Below are 23,464 nucleotides of genomic sequence, written 5' to 3'. Positions count from 1 at the left end.
TCCCGGCGCGTCTTGTATGTTGGCAAAATTTAATTTTACTTCGCTCCTTCAAGTTTTTTATTGTTCCCAATCTCACGGACATGTAACAAATAAGACAAATGTGTCTTTAGTTTCTTGTAACGATAAAATGGATCATTTACCTCAAAAGCCAGCCGGAGTGGCCGAGAGGTTCTAGACGCTACAGTGTGGAACCGCGCGACCGCTACGGTCGCAGGTTCGAATCGTGCCTTGGGCATGGATGTGTGTGATGTCCTTAGGTTAGTTAGGTTTAAGTAGTTCTAAGGTCTAGGGGACTGATGACCTCAGAAGTTTAGTCCCATAGTGCTCAGAGCTATTTGAACCATTTTTACCTCAAAAAATTTTTTATCTCAACAAGTCAAAGGTGTGTTCTTATTCCGCTCGGCTCCGTCCTGTCATGGTCGCCATTGAATAGTGGCAGAACAGGGGAGCAGGCAAAAAATATAATGTATACTGGAAACTGATTAATAATTGCTGCTTGAATAGTTAAAAGGAGTTGGAAAAAATAATTAAAACCAATTGGAAGGTACACATATCTTGAGTGAACTTTAACTGGCACTAATATAAACTGACGTTCAATATTCAATATGTTTTACATCAAGATTCATCGTTTACATATTCGTACTTCTCGTCCTCGCCATTGTGCATAGAGCTGGTTATGACAATGCTGTTTCCGAATCTCCCCTCCTCTGCTCTCGAAAACTGCTCTTGTCTGCTTCGATCCTCTTGATGCAGGATTCTCAGTGCTGGCGAAACAGTGAACAGGTGGATTTATTAATATCATTAGTCATATGAAAACCAAGCCTGCATAATAAGTTTTACAACACTTCCTCAAAGTAGAGTTAGAATACAGATTTCTGATCAATACTAAAATGGTGGAACTTGTCATACATCTGCCCGCTACCACTTGTAGACACAAACAGGTGAAGATATAGAAATTAATCAATTGAATAGCTTATATCTACTTGTTTTGTTTTGTATTCCAACATTATCGGGGATACAAAATAACTTATTACATTACCATTGGTTATGTTATAGCCTACATGTATAAAAAGAAATGAACGAAAAAAATTAATAATATGATCAACTGCACTGTTTAGAAATGAGTGGGAAAGGGACTCAGTGTATGGTTGAGAGGAAGGACCTCATGATATGAAATTGAAGTCACTGTCAATTACGTAGCAAAGCTTATAATGTTTATTTTTAAATTTCAATTTGCAGTGGTTAGGTCATCATTCTCTGTTGTTATGGAAGATGCATAGAAAAGAACTCATCCAACCGATATTTTTTCTCTCATCCTACTAGGAATAAAATCACAAATGGTTCAAATGGCTCTGAGTACTATGCGACTTAACTTCTGAGATCATCAGTCGCCCAGAACTTAGAACTAATTAAACCTAACTAACCTAAAGACATCACACACATCCATGCCCGAGGCAGGATTCGAACCTGCGACCGTAGCAGTGGCTTGGCTCCAGACTGCAGAGCCGCACGGCCACTCACAAAATCGATGTCAATATAGTTCGCTGCACATAATTACAGTGTTAAAATCCTCCCGCTCCCAATCTTCACACTGACCGCAGGGTGGACACAACAGCCACTTTGTGTATTCCTGAGCGTGCCGGTCGGGAGAGAAGCCACACGACTGCCACTCGGGCCCACGACCGCTGTCGGCTGGCACACCGCCAAACGCCTCACACATTACCGTACACACAGCACCGGCTCACATGGCGTGCAGACCAGAAGTCGCGCTAGCTAATCACCGAGCAAGGTCTCAGCTGATGGGAGCGTTTTGATTTTGATAGCTGAGAAATTCCTGTCGAAACACAAGCTCTCTATCTTTCTCTCTCTGTCTCTGTCTCTCTCTCTCTCTCTCTCTCTCTGTCTCTCTCTCTCTCTCTCAAGTGGTCACTTCCTGTTCGTGAATGCATGAACCGACCTACTGGAAGCTGCCTAGCAAGCTATCCCTGAATTCTGCAATCCAGTTGGTTCCCGCCAACTTAGTGGGCACAGCTTGAGTCTATAAAAGCCCAACTCTGCCATCTTAGGTCGTCTTCTTGCTGGTGTGCATGGTACCAGTTTTTATTCGGAAAAATTAAGCATGGCAATAACAACAACAGCAATGCCAGTGGCGGCAAACGCCCAAGGCAGTGAGAATATTCAAATCGGCAATCGCAAGTTATTTTTCCACTAAGAACTTCAGAGTGTCGCTATTAAATGAATTTCCTTTTACTTTTTCAGCTATGTCTGCCAAATTGTGGATGAAATGAATGCTCAGTTGCATCAAAGGCTGCGGCAGCATCAACGGCATCATAAGTAGTATGTATATTTTTCTTCATATACGTAGTATGTGGCTGTTATTTAGTGGTCAGTCAGTGATTCTTTGTTGTTGTACACGATTTTGCAAATCAAAATCGATAACTATAACTTTTTCATTAAAATTTTCATAGTATTGATGGCATGTTGTCTTATTGTTTTGGTAGATGTCCGACATATAACAGGTGAACTGGCTGCTGAAAGCCAGCAAAAGCAGCAGCATCAGCGTTGTAAGTAGTATATATATATATATATATATATATATATATATATATATATATATATATATTGTAGTAGCAGGTATATGTAATGTGTTGCTGTTTGTCAAAAACTTCCACATATATGTAATATGGTGCAAATTCGTTGTTGTAGATAATTTCTTGATAGAAGAAGACGAACGGGCAGGGGTATGTGTCAAGGAGTAGCAGGAGAAATCGCAGATCCCCTGTAAGTATATATAAATTTTTTTTTATTATGTGGTTTCAGGTGATTCCAGTTCAGGCAACAAAGAAATGTCTCAGTGGAGGGAGGAGATGAACGAAGACGTTCATCGGTGTGAGGAGATGCTGGATGATGTAAGGGAGATGCCAAGGGACCAGACCGAAGTAGCTGATACAAACTGCTTATAAAGAATAGTAGTAATAACCATCAGTGTCCTTTCTTTCCTTACAGCAGCAGCTGGTGCTGACTGTAATGTTGAACTTAATTTTCGCTATGCGCTCCCTCTTCTACAGCGGCCATATCTGTGGAACAATTTCCACATTACATCGTGGCGCGGGTACCAGGGGAAGCGAATCTTCCTTCGCCAAAGGGTTGTGTGGGCAATGAGGCAAGCTGTACTGGCAAGGGTGCCGCCAGTCACCACGCAGGGAGCCTCGGCCGCCGACGCTCCCACGCTCGCTGCTGCCCCTCCCCCCCCCCCCCCCCCCCGGCAGCTCTGCTCCTCCGGCGTCCACGGGCCACCCTCCCCCTGGCGGGCGTGTCAGGGCTGCAGCGGCAGCAGCCACAGCCAGGCTCCTGGCACTGGCCTCATTCTGCAGCGTTTTCCCCTCCCCTGCCTTCTCATCCTCGGTGATCCCTCAAGGTACAGCACATTCCCCTCAACACCACATCAGAAGCAGGTCTGCATCTAATTGTAGTTACACTATTAGTAATTGTGATGATACTGCGCCTAATGGCAGCTCTGTCTCCAATCCTTTTAGTGAAGGACGTCAGGTCAGTGACACAGTATCGGAGTGATTGCAGACACCTTCGAGAAGTGAATCTCATTCACTAGACTCGAGAATCTGGCAGGAGCGTTCCCTCCTGTGATGCAAATGGAGCTCCGCAGTCGTTAATGATCCATGGTATACTGCCACTAAATGCGGTGTGGTGCTGTGCATCGAACTGTGGTACCCCTCCCAAAGTTATCCCTGGTGCTGAAGAGACAAATCTTCATTACCTTTGGGAGAATAATGGCGTGATAACGCAGACCGCATTAGCCACCAAGTGGTTTCGTGAATCCATCCTGAGAGCTATACTGGCCCAATCTTCCGAGATGAAAGTTGGAGGCTCAGCCAAAGTACTCATCCGATTACTACCATAAATTTGAGCAGACATGCACGTGTTTACGATCCAGTAAATGGTGGGTCCAGCTATATCAAGCTCCCTATGGCTATAGATGGTAAGAAGGTATGTATCAGTGCCCAAAATAAAACAGACCAGGTCTGTTTTGCATAGTCAAAGCTGGCTTGTGCAAAAAATTACAACCTAAGGATATCCACAGTGCACATCTCAATACAGCATAGATACTGACGTTCGTAAGTGTTTGACATCGTCGACTTTCCCTTCAAGATCCAGGACATAACTTAATTTGAGGTCCAGAATACTAGACTATTGGTTCATGTTTATGGTCTCGAGACTCGCAAGTCAGATGAACATAACAAGCATATAGTCATTGACCCCCTCCATTTCTCAAAATATGCCAGTGAGCCGATTAGAAAAATGAGGAGAAAATCAATTATTATTATGTTTCGATCAAAAACGTATTCCAAGCATTTTCCTCCCTTTTGTTAATTGATCATTGAATTATTTTTCCTCAGAAGTTATTATCAGTGGATATAGCAGAAAGAGCTTCCAAGGACCCAGTATGTGTTACTATGCCTGCTGAGGATAAACGGTACCCAAAGTTTTAAAATGCCCACCATCAGCAGAGATACCCATTTGTGGTGTATGCCCACTCTGACTGCCTCCTCACTCCTGTGACCCACTGTGAAGGTAACCCCACAGCCTCACCTTCTTTGAACGTTATACTACCTCCAACGAAAAACATGTAGCATATGTGGAATGTACCAAATGATATCGTCCTAAGGTTCAAGTCGCAACTACTATAAATCTTATGTCGGGGAAATCCTATGGCTTGACTTCTCACTGAACTCAAAAATCTTTCACGAGAGGTTGACAAGATTTACAGCAACAACGTCTCATGACCAAATCGAAGGAGCATGAAGATTCGTAGAATAAAGCTGTTGACTCTCATATTTGTGAGCTGCCACTAGAAAAGTGGAAACTCCTCATACGTGCCGCTGTCATCTTACAGGGAGCTTCTGTGGCACAGCTCACAATACGCGCTATTTTAAGTGCCAGTTACCAAGACAGATACTCGTTTTCTTCCACAATTTAAGTGGGTGCGACCCTCACTTTCTTTTTGAGCACTTGGCTGGTTTCTGGATGGAAAAAGATCAAGTCAGCGTTCTGCCTGAATGTGTTGAGAAATATATCTCACTCTCCAAACGAATAATGCTGAGAATTGAGCTCTGATTCCCTGACGTTTTAAGCAGTTACCACCCCAGAAACTCATTGAAACTCTATCTTGGAAAGATATGCACATCAATCGAGCTGCATTTCCCAGAGATGGAAAGTTTCAACTATGAAAGGGGTTTCCTGTCCAAACATCTGGATTGTACGGCAAAACTCAACGAAACCAGGCTACCCGACATAATTGCACTCTGCAGCAACTTTACAGGTAAAAATGGAAATGAGCGTTTGGCGTCATTGGCTGGGAGACTCCTTACAGGGCTGGTCTGGCCGCCTTGGTGCTCGTCTTATTACCGCCGACGCAACATTGGGCGACCTGCGCGCGGGATGGGGATGAAATGATGATGAAGACAACACCCAGTCCCTGAGGGGAGAAAATCCCAGCTGGGAATCGAAACCGGGTTCATAGGACAGCAATCCGTCACCCTGACCACTCAGCTATCGGGGCGGACAACCTTACAGGTGACGCCATAACAGATGCGGAGTATGAGCATGTCATGAATGTCTGGCGGGAATTTGTCATTTCTGATTTAGGAGAGTACTCGCGGTTTTACGTAGACACAGACGTGCGCTTGCTTTCAGATGTTTTTGACAAATTCCAGAACTGGCTGGAATCTTCACAATCCTGTGTACAAAAAATTTGAAAATTTGTGGTAAGATTCTGTGGGACCAAACTGCTGAGCTCATCGGTCCCTAGGCTTACACACTAATTAAACTAACTTAAAATAACTTACGCTAAGAACAACACACACACCCACGCCCAAGGTAGGAGTGAGTCTCCGACAGGGCGAGCCGCGTGAAGCGTGACAAGGCGCCTAACACCGTGCGGATACTCCACGAAGCAATCCTGCACAGCCTCCACAACTAATAGGGGATAAATTAAGTAACAGCTCAGCACAAAGTTAGTCCCAGAGTTAATCCTGCTCATCACTATCAGTTAGTAAAAGTTGGTTTTGTGGTCTGATTAAGTTGTATAAAGAGCAGTACTCCTGGTGTTAGATTTTGTGCCAGTGACTATGTAAAACATTCTGCAGGTATTGTCAGCTGTATACTCTACACGTCTGTGACCCCTACGTAGAGGTTACAGTTCAGCACATCCTGATTATTGAATATGGTAGAGTTCTTCATCTCTAGCAGTTGAAGAGCGTCTGGTATTGTAAACTGTGTGATGCACTACACTATAAGGGGAGTTCTGCTAATAGAAGATATAATCCCAGTGCAAGAAACGTTGCATATGCTGTCAGCTGCATTCTCCACATTTCTGTGTTTCTAGAGGTTATTTTAGATTGCAGTTCAGCACAACATAATACCATAAGTTGGTACTGTTCATCACTACCTGTTACCTAAAGAACATCTGAGATAGTGACCTTCGTGACTCTATAATGAGTAAAGGATTGTTTTCTTTCTGGGAGATTCCGTCCCACTGATCTTGCAAAAAACGCTACAGGAAAAACACAGATGCATTTTTCACAGTTCAGCGTTCCATCAGCAGGCAATGAAGTTATTTTAGACTACATTACACATCAGTGTACTCAAATTTTGTACGATTTATCTCTACCAATAAACTGAAGAACGTCTGGGAGTTTGGACAATGTGGACCAGTAATCAGCAAGGGAACATTGTTCTCCAGACGATTAAGTCCCATTGTTCATGGAGAAACACTGTAGGATTGGCTGGCGGTATTCTCCAAAATTATCTTAACAAACACTATATATTACCACAAGCTACAGCTGAGCACAGCGTAATACACAAAATTGATATTCTTCGTCACTATTTGTTAGTAAATTGGAAGTCTGTGATTGTAGACTGTGTGATTTAATAAAGTAGAGGGGAGTTGTTCTGGTAGAACATTTTGCTCTAGTGATGTTTCACAAAATGCTGCAGATATTGCCAGCTGTATTTTCTGTACTTCTGAAATCCCTCAACAAAAGATAGGGGCTACATTAGGTTAATGTTGTAGTATCTTGGTTTAATACTGTTCATCAGTACCAGTTAGCTAACAAATATTTTTTTTGATTCTGAGCTCTACTAAAGTAAAGAGTAGTTCTTCTGATAGAAGATTTTGTCACTGTGATTTTGCAAAAAGCTCTGCATTTATTTCCAGTCGTATTATCCAAGTTTCTGCTGCCCCTCAAAAAACACTAGTCGTTACTGTAGGTTACAGGTCAGCATAACATGAGACAAAAATTTGCTACTGTTCACCACAAGCAGTTGGCAAAAATACATTAAAGATTGTGAGATGTGTGACCTAGTTGTGGGTAAAGCAGTGCTGTCATTCTGCACGTCTGAGTCCCACCTTTGGATGCTAAAGAACCAGTTTGCTCCATTCTCCACATTTCTGTTTTCTTGAACACACAGTAGGTGTTATCCAGGGTTACAGCTCAGCTCGACGTGATTCTGTTCATCACTACGTTAGCTGCAGAAAATCTGGGGCTGACGCCTGTGCAAACCAACAGTGAGGTTATGTTTAATTGATTTTAGCACAAACGATGCGCAAAGGGCCAACTGTATATTCGAAACTTCCAATGTCCCCAAGAAACATTAAAGGTTACTTTCAGCACAATGCCAAACACATAGTTTATACCATACATCACTACTGGCCACTTGAAGAGCATGCGAGGTTGTGGAATATGCAGGGGTTGTACTTCTGGAAGATTGTGTGTCATTGCTTCTGTAAGAAGTGCAGCAGGAGGTATTGTATGTATTATCCACACATCTTTGTTCCCTCGACACACATTAGGGATTGTTATAAACTAAAGCTGTACATCGTCCGAACAGGCCTTGGAAGGGCCAACGGTACCGAACGTCCACATTGTCATCCTAAGCCCACATGCGTCACTGAATACGGATATGGAGGGGCATGTGGTCAGCACACACCGCTCTCCAGGCCGCATGTCAGTTTACGAGACCGGAGCCGCTACTTCTCAATCGAGTAGCTCCTCAGTTTGCCTCACAAGGGCTGAGTGCTCCCCGCTTGCCAACAGCGCTCGGCAGTCTGGATAGTCACCCATCCAAGTGCTAGCCCAGCCCGACAGTGCTTAACTTCGGTCATCTGACGGGAACCGGTGTCACCACTGCGGCAAGGCCGTTGGCACTATGTGTGGTGTCACCGCCAGACATCACACTTGCTAGGTGGTAGCCTTTAAATCGGCCGCGGTCCGTTAGTATACGTCGGACCCGCGTGTCACCACTATCAGTGATTGCAGACCGAGAGCCGCCACACGGCAGGTCTAGAGAGACTTCCTAGCGCTCGCCGCAGTTGGACAGCCGACTTTGCTAGCGATAGTTCACTGTCTACATACGCTCTCATTTGCAGAGACGACTGTTTAGCATAGCCTTCGTCATTTGCTACGACCTAGCAAGGCGCCATATTCAGTTACTAAGAATGTATTCTGACCAGATAATATTGTGAACCATGTACCGTCATGAGCGACGTTCATCATTAATGGATTAAAGTTAAGTATCAAACTACTTACGTCCGCTTTCTGAATTCTAATTCCTTGTCATGTTTCAGACCTCACGTCAGTATAGTTCTTCCCTCCTCACGCCAACCTGCGTGAGTTAAAACGCGTGCATTTCGGCCCCCACTAGTAAAACGGTGTTGCCTCTTCTGCCAACACAACACTATGGTCTATAATAGGTCGTTGTTAATTTCAGCTCTAAAGCCTGCCCATTGAATTACATAGGGCCCTCTCTCCCTGAAGCAGGAGACATTAAACCCCAGTGTTGGCAAAGCTTATTATGGCTAACTTGTTTTAGGTGAAAACTATACTCAATGCACAGTAGTCATGTTTTCCCTTGCCCAGATGGCAAGGCAATTTCTGCTTCGGTATATACACTGCAGTCCTCTAAAATCGCTACACCAGGAAGAATAGCAATTAACAAAATATTGTTTGTTGTGGGTATGCAATATGATATGGAACATACATGATTAAATCTGTGACTGCCATAAGGTATGGACATTGGCGAAGTCGCCGCGCGGGGTAGCCGCGGGGTGTCGGGCGCCTTGCCACGGTCCGCGCGGCTCCCAGCGTCGGAGGTTCGAGTCTTCCCTCGGGCATGGGTGTGTGTGTTGCCCATAGCGTAAGTTAGTTTAAGTTATATTAAGTAGTGTGTAAGCTTAGGGAACGATGACCTAAGTAGTTTGGCCCCATTACATCTTACCACGATATCTATCAACCTTGGCGAGGTGGAATGACTTGCGTAGCTTTAATGAACATAACTGTTGGTGCAAGGGCGTCTGATATGAGGCGTCGTGCATGCAAGGGAGCCGAGGCAAGCACTGTTTATCTACAAGGGAAACCCCCATCGCACAACCCCGTCCCCTTGATTTAGCGGTAAAAGGGACCAGTGGACAGCCGCTTAGGAACTGAACACAGATCAGGCATGAAAACAGGAAGAAAGTATACTGAACTGTGAAGAGACAAAAAGAAAAACAGAAATAGTGGACGGAAGCGCAACATACAGCAATCTGGGATAGCCAAGGCGTCGTAGTGAAGCTATCACAGTGTTACATTCCAAAGCGGGCGAGCCGTGTTCGATTCCTCGCGTCAAGGCTTTTTTTTCTGCTGTTCGCTGTTTTGAAGTGTGTGTCTGTGTTTGCAACGTATGTTTGCAACAGTGAGGTGTAAGACAGGGACCTCTAACGAAAGTTGATTTTGCATAATTGAATCGCTCAATGCAGAAAGAAAGGGCTTCAGTCACAAAATTGCGAAAATGAGATTATGATGGAAATCGTATCTTTATGGCTGTTACCATCATTCTGAGCAAAAATGCAATCTGTCCAGTGCTTAGAAATACACAAACTGTAGCTTCTTGTTTTGAGTTACATGCAGAAAGGAATTCAGTCCAGGACTGAAGCCCTTCTTGCTAAGCAACTGCATTTCAGCCAAGAAGTTGGACACTTCACACGGAAATGTTAACTTCAATGTGCGGAGCATGTTGGCTAACCTGCACAACTTATTCAGTGGAGGGAAACAGCTGAGAGTATACGTTGTTAACTTACACATTCGTTTGTTGACAATATTTCCAGTTTTATTTCCGAAAGCAATGGAAAGCTCCATTGTATCACGACAAGAAGAAAGTAGACAAAGGAAGAAAAGGAAAAGGAATTCTTCAACATGGAAGAGGAATATTTCAAAAACAGCAAAGCTAAAAGGCGAAGAATACATTAACTACAAAGGACAACGCATACCAGCTAAAATTACCGGATGTGACTGCAGGTCACTTTTAATTATATTGGATGTTACTGACAGTTTTTTGAAGACTGTAACTAGTATTTAGGGCTAAACTTTATTATGGCTCATCCATGACTCTGCTCTTGTTCACCACGCACATCTTGGCATCGCCTCTGCTCGTATGGCAGTCAATTGAGAGTATGATTCTATATAAGATTCTTCTATGTTTTCAGGTGCAAGAGGTTCTAATGCTTTCAAGACATCAGTGCAGATGAAAAGGAATCTTTTTTACTACTGCTTCATAACTTGCCTTCTAAGGATAAACAAGATGTTTGTATTGAGTCACTTATAGACATACATAACGTCCAGCGACGTCGACCCAGAAAAGACGATTCAATTCGACAAGTCGACAAAGTATTTACTTACCATGTAACTGTGGGTAACACCAAAAGGAGGGTATGTTACAACGCATTTCTGGCTCTTCTAACTTTAAGTGACAAGAGAGTGAAACGACTAAGAAATGTCTATACCACATCAGAGTCCACATGATGAAACAGGGAAAACTCCAGTAAGAGAAAGCCGCTACAGTGGGAGAACAACTAAATATTTAGACGCAAGACTCAATATTAAGTTGATGTATAAAATGTTCAAAGGGAAACATACTGACGTTAAATGTAGCTACCAGACGTTTGCTTTGTTTTTCAATGAAAACTACTCCGTCATTTGGGCGACCTCAGATAGATGCATGCTGCTTGTGTGAATAATTAAAAGTTAAGATTCGAAATCCCCTTATTAATGATGCGACAAAACTGTGTGCAGTGCTGAGTTGATGGTGCACAACAGACGAGGCAAAAATTTTTATAATAAACTTGAAGCGGCAACTGAAATGTAAGATAAACGCCATCATGTATTATCTCTGGCAATAGATTTTATGCGGAACAATCAGTTACCAGTGATTCCTGTGCAGGAGAGTTTTTACATGCGCCAGCTGACTACTCATGTGTTTTGCATTCATGATATCGAGAAAAATAATGCTACAATATACGTTTATCAGGAGGGATTTGCCAGGATTTCTTGTATAATTATCTGCAGGACATTCCTGCTCAAATTACAGAGCCACATATGTATTCCGATAACTGTGGAGGGCAGAATAAGAACCATAATTTAGTAATGCTTCTTCTATTTTTAACACACGCTGGCCGATTTAAACAAATCGAGCAATTCTTTCCAGTCAGAGGTCATTCTTTTCTGGCCTGTGACAGGGTTTTTGCTACAATCAAACGCACCATTAGAAGGCATGATCGACTATATTGTGTGCATGAAATAACCAAACTGATCATAGAAAGCAGCACATCTGTGAAATTTGAAATATGTGAAGTGAAAACAGAGGATATCTTAGATTTCAAGCACTGGTGGCCAATTCTTTATAAACGAAACTGCACATCAGAAGAAACTATACCGTAGTCAGTACCACGAGACCAGAAAGTACATTTCGGAATCAGTACAATGATGCACTTTTCATACAGTAACAACTCTGTGGATGTATAATAACATCCCAGTGTATTGATGGTATTGTGAAACATACATTCCGTCTCTCTCAACCTGGCCATATGTCACATTCTACTTTTCCACCCAACTTTACGTATCCCATGGGGAAATTTCCAATAAAAGTAGCAAAAATATAGGACGTTGCTAGATTACTACTTTATATACCGAATGAGCATGGGGAATTATATCCACAAGTGACGTTGTTAACAGAGAAGAGCAAGATGACTAAAGAAACTCAAAATGATGTATTGAATTGCTCTTCTTCTCAGTTATTTTCTTAATAAACGTTGATTGAAAACCAGTTGTTTTGCTTATCTAACGCTCATGAACCTTTCACTTTACTAAACTATAATCATATCCTTAAAGTAATAAAGGAATCATCATATTTTCCTCAAGAAACTACTAAAAGCGTGAAAATCTATTTTGGTCCATGCAGAAAGGACTTCAGTCCATCACCAAATACATTTTTTTCTAAATAAAAACACTTTCAATACCTGTAAACTCTGTAAGGACCTTGATACTCGGCCGATAAACGAGATATATTTTTTCTCTTAGCTTTGATCTCATAGTCTAGTGTCTCGATCGTTTTTTTTTTTTTTTTTTTAGTTTTGCCGAAACTAGGTATAATGGACTGAGGCCCATACTGCATGGCGCGATTCAATTACTCTGTCAGCAGCTGAAAGGAAGTGACTTTAGAAATGGAACCGCAAAACGTGTGATGACCAGGTGACAAGTCAACCGAATGCTCCGCCGGAGAAAACGTCTGGTGTGTCACACACGGCATTAGTGACAGTACGTGCGTCATTTGATAGGAATCAGTTATCGACGAAGCTTATTTGTAGGCTGGTAAGTGAGTGAGATATGCCTCCTTCCCCGATTTAGGTGATCGTATGAATGTGCATTGATCAATCCTAAGTCAATGATGAAAACATAATAGTTTGCCACATAAGCTGCTACAAATAAACGCAACAGCTTCACAATCACAGAGCTTGCCAGTGCTCTGTCAAAATAGGTGTTCTTATTGTTATTGTAGTTGCGTTCTGTTTTGGACGTTGTGATTCTTGAGTTCCTCTGTTGTGACATAGTTCACCTCTGTTTATTTATTGTTTTCATTTCTGTGAGGCGCCTGTGTGATACCTCGCCTGCTTTCACCCTTTATCACATTTACTGGCGACGGTAATGCATTCTTACCACGTGACTCATACTCTATAGCCAATTTATATTCTGACAATTGCCAAGACTATAGAAGGAGACCAAACATTTCAATGACCAGACGGACAGTTCACAGTGATCTGGAAAAAAATGAAAATAAATAGCATGAAAGAGCGTTGAGCACGGCTCGTCTGCTTTGTAGCCCAACACCGCGCCCACCTAACCACGACACGGCAGCTGCCGCATTGCGTTCGCTCTTCCACTTTTAAAGGCCGGAGTGTTCATCTTGCTTCTTTTTTCGCAGTTCAGTACACCTTCTTCCTGTTCTCATGCGCCGGCCGCGGTGGTCTAGCGGTTCTAGGCGCGCAGTCCGGAACCGCGCGACTGCTACGGTCGCAGATTCGAATCCTGCCTCGGGCATGGATGTGTGTGATGTCCTTAGGTTAGTTAGGTTTAAGTAGTTCTAAGTTCTAGGGGACGTGACCATGGATGTTAAGTCCCATAGTGCTCAGAGCCATTTGACCCATTTTTTTTTTTTTTTTTTTTTTTTGTTCTCATGCTTCTGTGTTGATTTTTGACAGGCTGACCACTGGGCCAGCTTACTAACAAATCTGAGTGGGGTACGATGGGGAGTTCCTCTTATTAGTATAACCTCTGAGCCGTGTGGGGTAGCCGCGCGCTGTGAGGTGTCTTGTCACGGTTCGCACGGCTCCGCCCGTAGGAGGTTCGAGTGATTCCACGGTCCCACCTATAAACTCTGAACAAAGGTGAAGCCAAAACGAGCATTAGAATTTAATATCGCTCCTTATATAGTTTAACAAATTCAGTATTGTTGTTGTTGTTGTTACCTTCAGTACAGTGACTACTCTATCCTGTACAAGCTTCTTCATCTCCGAGTAACTATCACAACCTACATCCTTCTGAATCTGCTTAGTGTATTCATCTCCTGGTCTCCCTCTACAATTTTTACCCTCCACGCTACCCTCCAGTACCAAATTGGTGGTCCCTTGACGCCTCAGAACATGTACTACCAGTCAATCCCATCCTTTACTCAAGGTGTACCACAAATTCCTCCATTCACCAGTTCTTTTCAGTACCTCCTCATTAGTTACGTGATCCACCCATCTAATCTTCAGCATTCTTCTGTAACACCACATTTCGAAAGCTTCTATTCTCTTCTTGTCTAAACTATGTACCGTCCATGTTTCACTTCCATACATGCCTACACACCATACAAATACCTTCAGAAAAGACTTCACGACACTTAAATATATACTCGATGTTAACAAATGTCTCTTGTTCAGAAACGCTTTCCTTGCCATTGAAAATCTACATTTTATTTCCTCTCTACTTTGACCATCATCAGTTAATTTGCTTCCCAAATAGAAAAACTCATGTACTACTTTAAGTGCCTCATTTCTTAATCTAATTCCCTCAGTATCACCTGATTTAATTCGACTACATTCCATTATCTACGTTTTGCTTTTGTTGATGTTCATCTTACATCTTCCTTGCAAGACACTGTTCATTCCGCTGAACTGCTCTTCCTGGTACTTTGCTTTCTCTGACAGAATTATATTGTCATCGGCAAAACCTCAATGTTTTTATTTTTTCTCCACAGATTTTAATTCCTACTCCTAATTTGTTTTCTTTACTGGTTTCACACTATACAGACTGAATAACATAACATTCTATGTAAATCTAAATGTCGCGTGACTAGGGCCTCCAGTCGGGAAGACCGTTCGCCGGATACAGGTCTTTCGAACTGACGCCACTTCGGCGACCTGCGCGTCGATGTGGATGAAATGATGATGATTCGGACAACACAACACGCACTCTCCGAGCGGAGAAAAATCTCCGACCCCGCCGGGAATCGAACTTGTGCCCTTAGATCGACATTCAGTCGATCTGATTACTCAGCTACCGGGAGCCGACATCATTCGATAAAATAACATTCGATATTATACAATAGATTTCGGTAAATGCTGTTGTTTTCCTCATGATTCTTAGCAAAAATAGTAACCAACCACCGATCCAGGGGAGGACAGGCAAGCGGTGGTAGGCACCTATGGGACCAAACAGCTGAGGTCATCGGTCCCTAGGCTTACGCACTACTTATCCTAACTTAAAGTAATTCACGCTAAGAACACACACCCATGCCCGTGAGAGGACTCGAACCTCCGACGGGGGAAGCCGCGCGAACCGTAGAAATGCGCCCAGACCGCGCGGCTACCCCGCGCAGCCACAACTAGGCGGTGAAACCTTGGAACCTCAAGCAGGGCTGCACTAGCGTGTGCGGGGGATTCTGCGACACAGTTTTTGTGCCCACAGTTTCCAACAGGAGTAGAACATAACACTGAGTAACCTGCACCTGAATTTGTTCACCGTGAATGGAAGGTATAAGCAGCTTAAGCAAAATTTAGAAGGTTTTTGCTGTGCTTACAGGAGTGTAAAATCAAATACAGAATAACTTGACTACTTCTGTTTCAAAGACGCTCACGCATAAAATACGAAAAGGGATACATGAACCAAATTTTGCCTCAGTTCGTACGTCTTCCCAATACTTCGCTGTCACAGCTGTTGCTCAAATCGAACAGATTTTTTTAAAAATAATGAACATTCTCAGAGCTATGACGGAGCTGCATTATTGTGGATAATTTGTGTGGACACGTTTTCTAATGCAACGTTGGGTCACCGTTTCGCTCGTCAGCTGAATTCAGTGCTATTGCTAGTCTTGTCAAAGGTAAAAGCAGAAATAGTTTCCTCACTTTAAATGATCTTGTTCCTTTCATTCCACGTAACTGATTTGAGCTCTATAGGAGAAATTAAACAAACTACTGCCTCGAGCATCAGCTGCGTGGAGCAGTTCGGCACATCGTTTGGTGAAATCCTCATATCGCAGTCGGTTTGTTTCACTTTTCAACGACAATATATGTCCAGATGAAGCCTGTACTTCTGCTAATGGATTTGAAATCACGATTGAAGATCTCAGTCTGCCTCGTTCGGCATATTTTCCCTCTCACTGAAACCGTACCTGATATATTGTAAGGCAGAGTTTATCACACTGACAAAACTGTAACAACAATTTGTGCGTTGAAAACCAAATGTGGGAGAGTGTCTTTCACGGCCAATGTACGGACGAAACAGCAACTATACATCCTAGGTCTGATGCTGCCGTAAATCTAGAAACAAACATAATTCTGATCAACGTGAGCAGTAATAAGTGAAGCTTCTACAAAATCGCTTTAAGATTTCTTTGGACGATTTTTCTTCACTTGGTTCTGTTTTTCCTTTTTTTCGTTCTCTGTTGTTTCAGATCACAGCCGGTGGTTGCTCATATTTCCGGAGAAATGCTGGTGATTTGCTGGATTTCATTGTCAAATAGACTCCAGACAACTTTGCTGTGCTGTGCAGTGTCTCTGGTCGCGCACCGTCGCACTTTCCCGCTCTGAGCACAAAGTGAGCAGCTGCTGGTGGCGTAAGCAATAGAGACACGCTCCAGATGAGAAGTGTGTGCCGCACTTCGATCTCTTTATGCTGAGGGATTCAGTCTGATTTCATGCGGCCCATGTAAAACAGCCGTCACGTGTGAAACCAGAGAGTGGCAGTCATGCGAGATCTTTGAAGCAGGACGTTCTTGATGCAGGCGGTGAGGAAAGCAAGCGAATGACGCCCGACGTCCTTGTTCACTGACTGGATAAGGCGATTCGAGAAAATCGACCACAGGGGGCAGTCCACAACAAGAGAAGGGAAAACCTGGGATTAGGCAGTGTCCCTCTTCACGACAACGCTCAGCAGCACACTGGAGCTGCTATAAAGACGCTCGTGCGGAGTCTGAGATTGGAAGTGTTTGATCTCTCACCATAATGGCCCCGATTTTGCTGTTTCACTGACGGCAGTGTTGGGGCTGTGTCGGATGCCTCCCTGAAGTCAAGGAAAACGTCAGCAACCTGGCCACCGGTGTATACACCGTCCTGGACCTCACGGCAGAACACAGCGAGCTGAGTATCGCAAGATGTGTATTTCTGGGGTCCATGTTGATTTTTACAGAACAGGCTTACGTGAGCATAACACATGTTGCATAATTCTTGGTTGGTGTCAACGGTATATTATTATTTTATTATGTGCATCTCTCCTATAATCAATAAATTTCCTTTAATTTACGTCTATGGTCACAAACTTTTTGTTAACAGATTACCGGTTTCGGTCTACAATGACCATTATGAGATCTGTTTATAAAAACAAAGTCTCCTATAATCCTTCCGGGAAATGAAAGTGACCTGCGCTTCTTTGCAGTCGCTAGCTACTCTTGGTTGCTCCAGCGACCTACGATAAGCAGGTCGTTCTTGTTCAGGGTCAGCGACGTTCTTCTGCTTCCTGATATTGGAATTTTCAACTGGAAGCCACTGACAGTATGAACACTCGTTGTTATTTTCAAAACATAACTTCAGGTACCAGTGCCCTCAGATTGCCAGTTCTGATCCATCGTACAAAATTGGAATGCAAGGAAGGAGAAGAGCAGACCTAAAACTAGAACATGAACACATCTAGAACATCATTCACAAACCCTACCAATGAGAACGCTGTTTAAAGAATGTCAAGGCTAACGGCCTCATAAAGCTCGTTAATTCACATGACTATGAACGACCTAACGTGAAAATTATCAACATATACTGCGCTCATCTGAGGATGGCTCGAGAAAAGTTCAGGCCTGGATTCAGTGGGGGGGACTGAGAGGAGTACCTGCCCAGGGCGGCAATTTCACGGGGCGTCAAGTTCCTATTTTTGAAGAAAAAAACCTTGTTTCACATATCACCTTAGCATCCAGTGCAGGTCGTCTATGAATAATTCATATGATTTTGAAATGCATCTCAGCTGGTTTCTGAACATTTTTGAACACATTCTAAGTTTGTTTCTGAAAGGATCATAAGTTGTTTTGCATTTATACATGGTCTAAGTGATATCTCTACCAGGAAATCCTTCGCGTCTAGAAATAAAAACAGAGGACGGTGCTATATGAGTTGAGCCCAATAAACCCGAATGGGTGAATGCTACTCGGTGTTTATTTATGTGGCTGATTGGGAGTGCGAATTATTAGCGTTGTTATTTCATTTGTTAAATTCATAAGTTCAGACTATCAGAGTGGAAATAAAGATTACATATTATCTTCTGCGCGTATCCAAGAAAAGGAAATTTTGCCAGAAAATTTTTGCCAGATCGCTACATTACCAGTTGGACACTCCCCAGTTACCTGTCGCATTAAGTTCTCTTCACGGTAGAGTGCGGAACACGGAATAGCGCCTGAACGGAGAATAAACGCGGGATAACTGAACCTGTGGTGCTGGCAGGGGTACTGAAATTAACCAGAGAATACGTTTTCACAATGGCAGGAATAGTTACAGAATTTGTGATGAAAAGATTCTTTGTGAGAACGAGAAAGGAGAAGAAACTGGGACACCACACAAATTATATGGAAGAATATGACGATTCAAAATTAATATACAAGCTTTGGTACTACTACTTTTCGATCTCATGCTTGAGAAAGTGTAGCGTATGAACGAAACGTGATACTTGTTCTTAATGTAAAACTTTCTGCTTGTAGTAGGCGTAATAGGCATTTGATATTGATACTTCGTGAATTATGCTCTGCCATGTTACTTACGTAAATGAGGTAAATAAAAATGATCATTTGTGCCAAAACAGTCTCCCTTATTTGGTGTGTGTTTTCAATTGCAGCAATATTGGGAAGGCCAGTTCAACTTATCCAGCAGACAGTCGCAAAGTAGACATAATGAAATCGAAAAACCACACCAGTCTTGGGTACTACTCATTTTAACAGCTTTTACAGTATTAGAAGACGACATCTTGATTTTAGATATAGGAGACCGTTTGACGGACATTGATGAGGTAATAGATTCTTTCACAGGTAGGAAAGCACACCATGTAAATCTGTAGCATGATCAGAAACAAAAAAACGCTGGGACCTAAGGATTGAACAAATGTGTATTGTTTTGATGGTCTCTTGTTTTTACTGTTTTTTTTTCTTCTTGTTTAGGAGGGAGCAGGATGTGGAACCGAATGACTAGAAGCGCGAAAGGCACTAATTTTATTTTCCACTGTCCTGAATATACGCTTCATGGCTTCCACTGCAAAATATGCACGATCGAATTCCACAGAGCAAAATACAGTGACGTGTGATAGAAGAATGCTGTGTGAAGAAGCGTGGCACTCCACTCCAGTTTGGCATACGTAAGACCGAATAACTTGTCTTACATATCCTCGAACGTATATATTTTATACATCAAACCCTCGAGAAAGATACGCAGTACAAAATGAACATATGTTTGAATAATCTAACCTTTTTAAATTTTTTACGTCATATCACAAACAGTGGAGGTGGTGGGGTGAGGATGGGTTCCACTACGTTCCTGCCTCGCTCGCCATGTTGCAACTCTGCGAACTGAAACAGCCTCTCGAGTGCACCGCGCGTTGTCGGTGTGACGTAGGGAGCCGCCGACTTAGCGAAGGCGAGGCGCCGCATATCGCTTGTGAACCACTGCCCTCGACCGCAGCAGTCGCTATCAAAGTTTATTTTTTCTTTTCTGAGAAGTAATTACTCACCAGTGCAGCTGAGCAACAAACAAACTGCGAAGAAGGGCGCTGCACATGAGGAAAAAGTCGTAAAGGCACTCTCTGTCCGCACATTTTATGATATGTTTAATACACAGGTTCACGTCAGATTATATCGCCGTTTTCATTATACAGGGTGTATGAAAAAGAATCATCCGATTTGGCACGTCTACATTTTTGAAACTAACAAAGATATAGGAGGTTGGTTCATTAAGTAATGCCCCACATTTTTTCCTCAGAACGTATATATTGTTAAGACTCAGAATTTTGTGACAATATACATCAACATGTCTTGTTCATGTCCTATTTTTCTACGTAGTCTCCATCACGCTCTTTGGCTGTACCCCAATGTTGTGGAAGAGCATGTACTCCCCGCTGGTAAAAGCTCTTGTCCTGCGGGCGTAGCCATATTTTCACTGCATAACTGGCACTTTCGTCATCATCAGTGTTCCCCGTAGAGAATCTTCAAGTGGCCCAAAGAGATGGAAGTGGGGGGGGGGGGGGGGGGGTCAGGTCTGGACGGTAGGATGGATGCCACAGTGATGTACAACCCAGTTTGGCGATGTGTTCCCGGATACTCATACTTATGTGCGGGCGTGCATTATCGTGTTGGATCAAGATTTCTGCTGGTTTCTTGTCCGATCGGACATGTCAAAAACGGTTCTTGAGTTTATTCAGAGTCTTCACGTATGCCAATGAATTGATGGTTGACTTGTTGAGTCCCATGGAACCACATCTACCAGAATGACGCCATCACAATCCCAGAATACTGCCGTCATGACTTTTCCGGCAGAGGGGGTTGTAATGAATTTCTTCTTTTGTGGTGAATGAGGATGATGCCAATCCATCGACAGCCTTTTTGTTTCCGGCACAAAGTGGCGCACCCAGCGTTCGTCACCGGTAACGATCCGTGACAGAAAGGTCCCTCTGTGAGTCTCAAAACTCCAGATGAAATGGCTTTTCTTTGAATGTTGTCGTCCGCTGTGAGCATTCGTGCAACCAGTCGTGAGCACCTCTTTGCGACTGTAGAGCTAATTATCGATTTGTGTTGCGCCAGTCGGCACGAATAATGGCTTCCGCACGACTCAGAATGTCCGGAGCAGTGGCTGTGACAGGACGTACCGAGCGTGGCTGATCAAGGGGTTCTGTTTCTGGATTTCCTGAGGCTGTAGCTTTCTTCTCGCATCGACCAACTGTACTCCTATCAACTGCAACATCGCCATACACGGCTCGTTTTTCTGCACACAAGAATTCAATAACAGCACGCTGCTTGTAACGTGAGTCGTATGTAGATGCCATTTTGACGCTGTACTACGGATCTGACATCTGGCAGAACGGTTCGAAACTTCACCGGGCACAGAACAAACATAAAATGTGAAGCATCAACAAGGACATTTGTCTTTGTACATTAACGGACTTTTCAAAATAATGTGGGGCATTACTTACTTAATGACCCTAGTACAATGAATTATCTTTTATCATTCAAAAAATCAAATCGCTCTGAGCACTATGGGACTTAAGTGCTGTGGTCATCAGTCCCCTAGAACTTAGAACTACTTAAACCTAACTAACCTAAGGACATCACACACATCCATGCCCGAGGCAGGATTCGAACCTGCGACCGTAGCGCTTTTATCATTAACGGGAAACTCAAAAAGGTTTTTTCATACCTTTTCGTAGGTGTTCAATATGCTTCTCTTGACATGAATGGCAAATGTCAATCCGATATTCAAACTGTTCCTCACTGCAGCTAGCATGTCCTGAGTTACAGCCTCCACAGCTGCTGTCATGCGATGTCTCAGTTCACTCATTGTTGTTGGTAGAGGAGGCAAGTAAACACAGTCTTTTATAAACCCCCATAAGAAATAATCACATACAGTAAGGACCGTAGACCTGGAGGCCAGTAATGTAAGGGTGAATCATTTGGTCCATTGCGATCGATCCATCGTTCAGTAATCCTTTGATTTAAGAATTCCCGCACTTCCAATTGCAAGTGTGGCGGTGCCCCATCCTGTTGGCAAATGAAGTCGTTCGAATCAGTCTCCAACTGTGGGGTAGGATCGCTCACAAGCATATGGAGATATGTGCTTCCTGTAACAGAGTTCTCGGCAAAGAAACACGGACCGTACACCTTTGTGTGTGAAACTGCACAAAACATATTCAATTTTGGAGAACCCTCTCATGTTGTACAACTTCATATGGTTTTTCCGTACCCCATACTCTCGCAGCATTACGGTCCACCTCTGCATTAAGTGGAATGTTGCCTCGTCACTTAACACTAAGGGTGGGAGAAAACTGTCACCCTCCATCTGGCTGAGAAGAAATTACAGAACTCCACACGTTGCTGCCTGTCACCTTCACGAAGGGCTTGCATTAGCTGAATTTTGTATTGTATCGAGCACAAACGTCGACGCAACACACGCCAGACGGAAATCGGGGGCATGTTGACTTGTCGAGCTGCACGGCGAACGGATTTCTGCGGACTCCTTGTGAAACTATGGCGGATGCTTCCGTCGTCCGTGTCACACACTCGGGCACGGCCCGGCGATTCGCCTTTACACAAACAACCTGTTTCTCGCAATTGTTCGTGCCATCGTCTAATGCCCTGTGCTGCTGGAGCATCCACACCATACCGAGTACGGTGAACAGCTATTATCGTCCCGCACTGCACAAAACGTACAACACAAAACGCTCTCTGTTGTCTTTACTAGTACTGAAGTGGGCGTACATGACTGCTACCTCGCGGGAACCATGTAAAACTTGAGTGTTTTCTCTTTCCATCAGTACATTATTCACGCACATATCTCAAGTAACAGAATAGGTGCATTTTTATCGGGTCATCGTATTTTACACTTAGTTGATTGGAATCGAAAGAAGGTCGGAAAACTAGGAAAGTACTGCTGCTAGCGCAAAACGAAGCGTACGAGGAAGAGAAAGGGTTATTATATGCTGCTGGAATTGCAGATTGATCGGAAAGAATTTTACATTATTGTTAACTTCCTTGAATTTCTAGTTTGCGAGTATTTATTTTTCAAACGCGCTTATCTCGAAATGACGTTTTCTACATTTGCGTGCAGTCTAACTCAAAATGTACAGAACCGATCATTATGAAATTTGATAGTATGATTATTTATAAAATTAGGAAATATTTGAACCACCGTGTGAGATGATATCATGGTTTTAAGGGTATTTTTCTTTGCTTAATTAGAGAAAAACAATCCTGAAAATCGAAGTAAGTTGTTCCAAAGCCTGCAGACATTTTAATATTCATTATTTTCATCTGCACTGAGCTTCATATTCTTAGAAAATAAGCTATTAATGTAAAATCAAAAACTTTTTTATTTCAGATGAAAATCGGAATGGCTGCACTGCACGCAATTGGAGAACTATACTCACAACCTTCAGCGGACATCACAGCCTAACGTTGTTAATTTTGGCTGAAATTATTGAAAAAAATTCACAAAAAGTGTTCGAAATATGAATTAAGTGGTATAAAAATTGCTTAAAATTCTAATTAAATCTTCCTACCCCAAAAGAATCTCGAAAATTCGGTGTCAAACAGCTTCCTCGTGTGGTTTCCCCCTCAATCACAAAATTATCGACAGTTTTGTACACTTTCAGGTGCGAACCCCTTCACGTCCAACAGGAAGGATATAGAAAAGGCCAAGGACCGTTAGGAAGAGCGAGTGAAAGTAAGCAGTCAAGATCTTCTCAATTTTGTAGCTCTACAAATGTAGTCATCAATTGTAGGGCGCATCGCTGGAACGAGATCACTGTCATGGCTGGACGCAGTGCTGACAGCAAGTGCGAGGCGCCTCCAGAGGGCG

General features: G+C 43.1%; 1 pseudogene; it reads right to left on the bottom strand.

Moving 5' to 3' along the window:
* Positions 1 to 8,105: 8,105 nt before the first annotated feature.
* Positions 8,106 to 8,223, bottom strand: LOC124554310 (annotated as a pseudogene).
* Between the last annotated feature and the right edge of the window lie 15,241 nt (positions 8,224 to 23,464).

Source organism: Schistocerca americana, chromosome 11 (assembly GCF_021461395.2).
Source record: "Schistocerca americana isolate TAMUIC-IGC-003095 chromosome 11, iqSchAmer2.1, whole genome shotgun sequence".
NCBI lineage: Eukaryota > Metazoa > Arthropoda > Insecta > Orthoptera > Acrididae > Schistocerca > Schistocerca americana.
The sequence above is the reverse complement of the archived record's forward strand: the minus strand, read 5'-3'. Positions and strand labels throughout refer to the sequence as shown.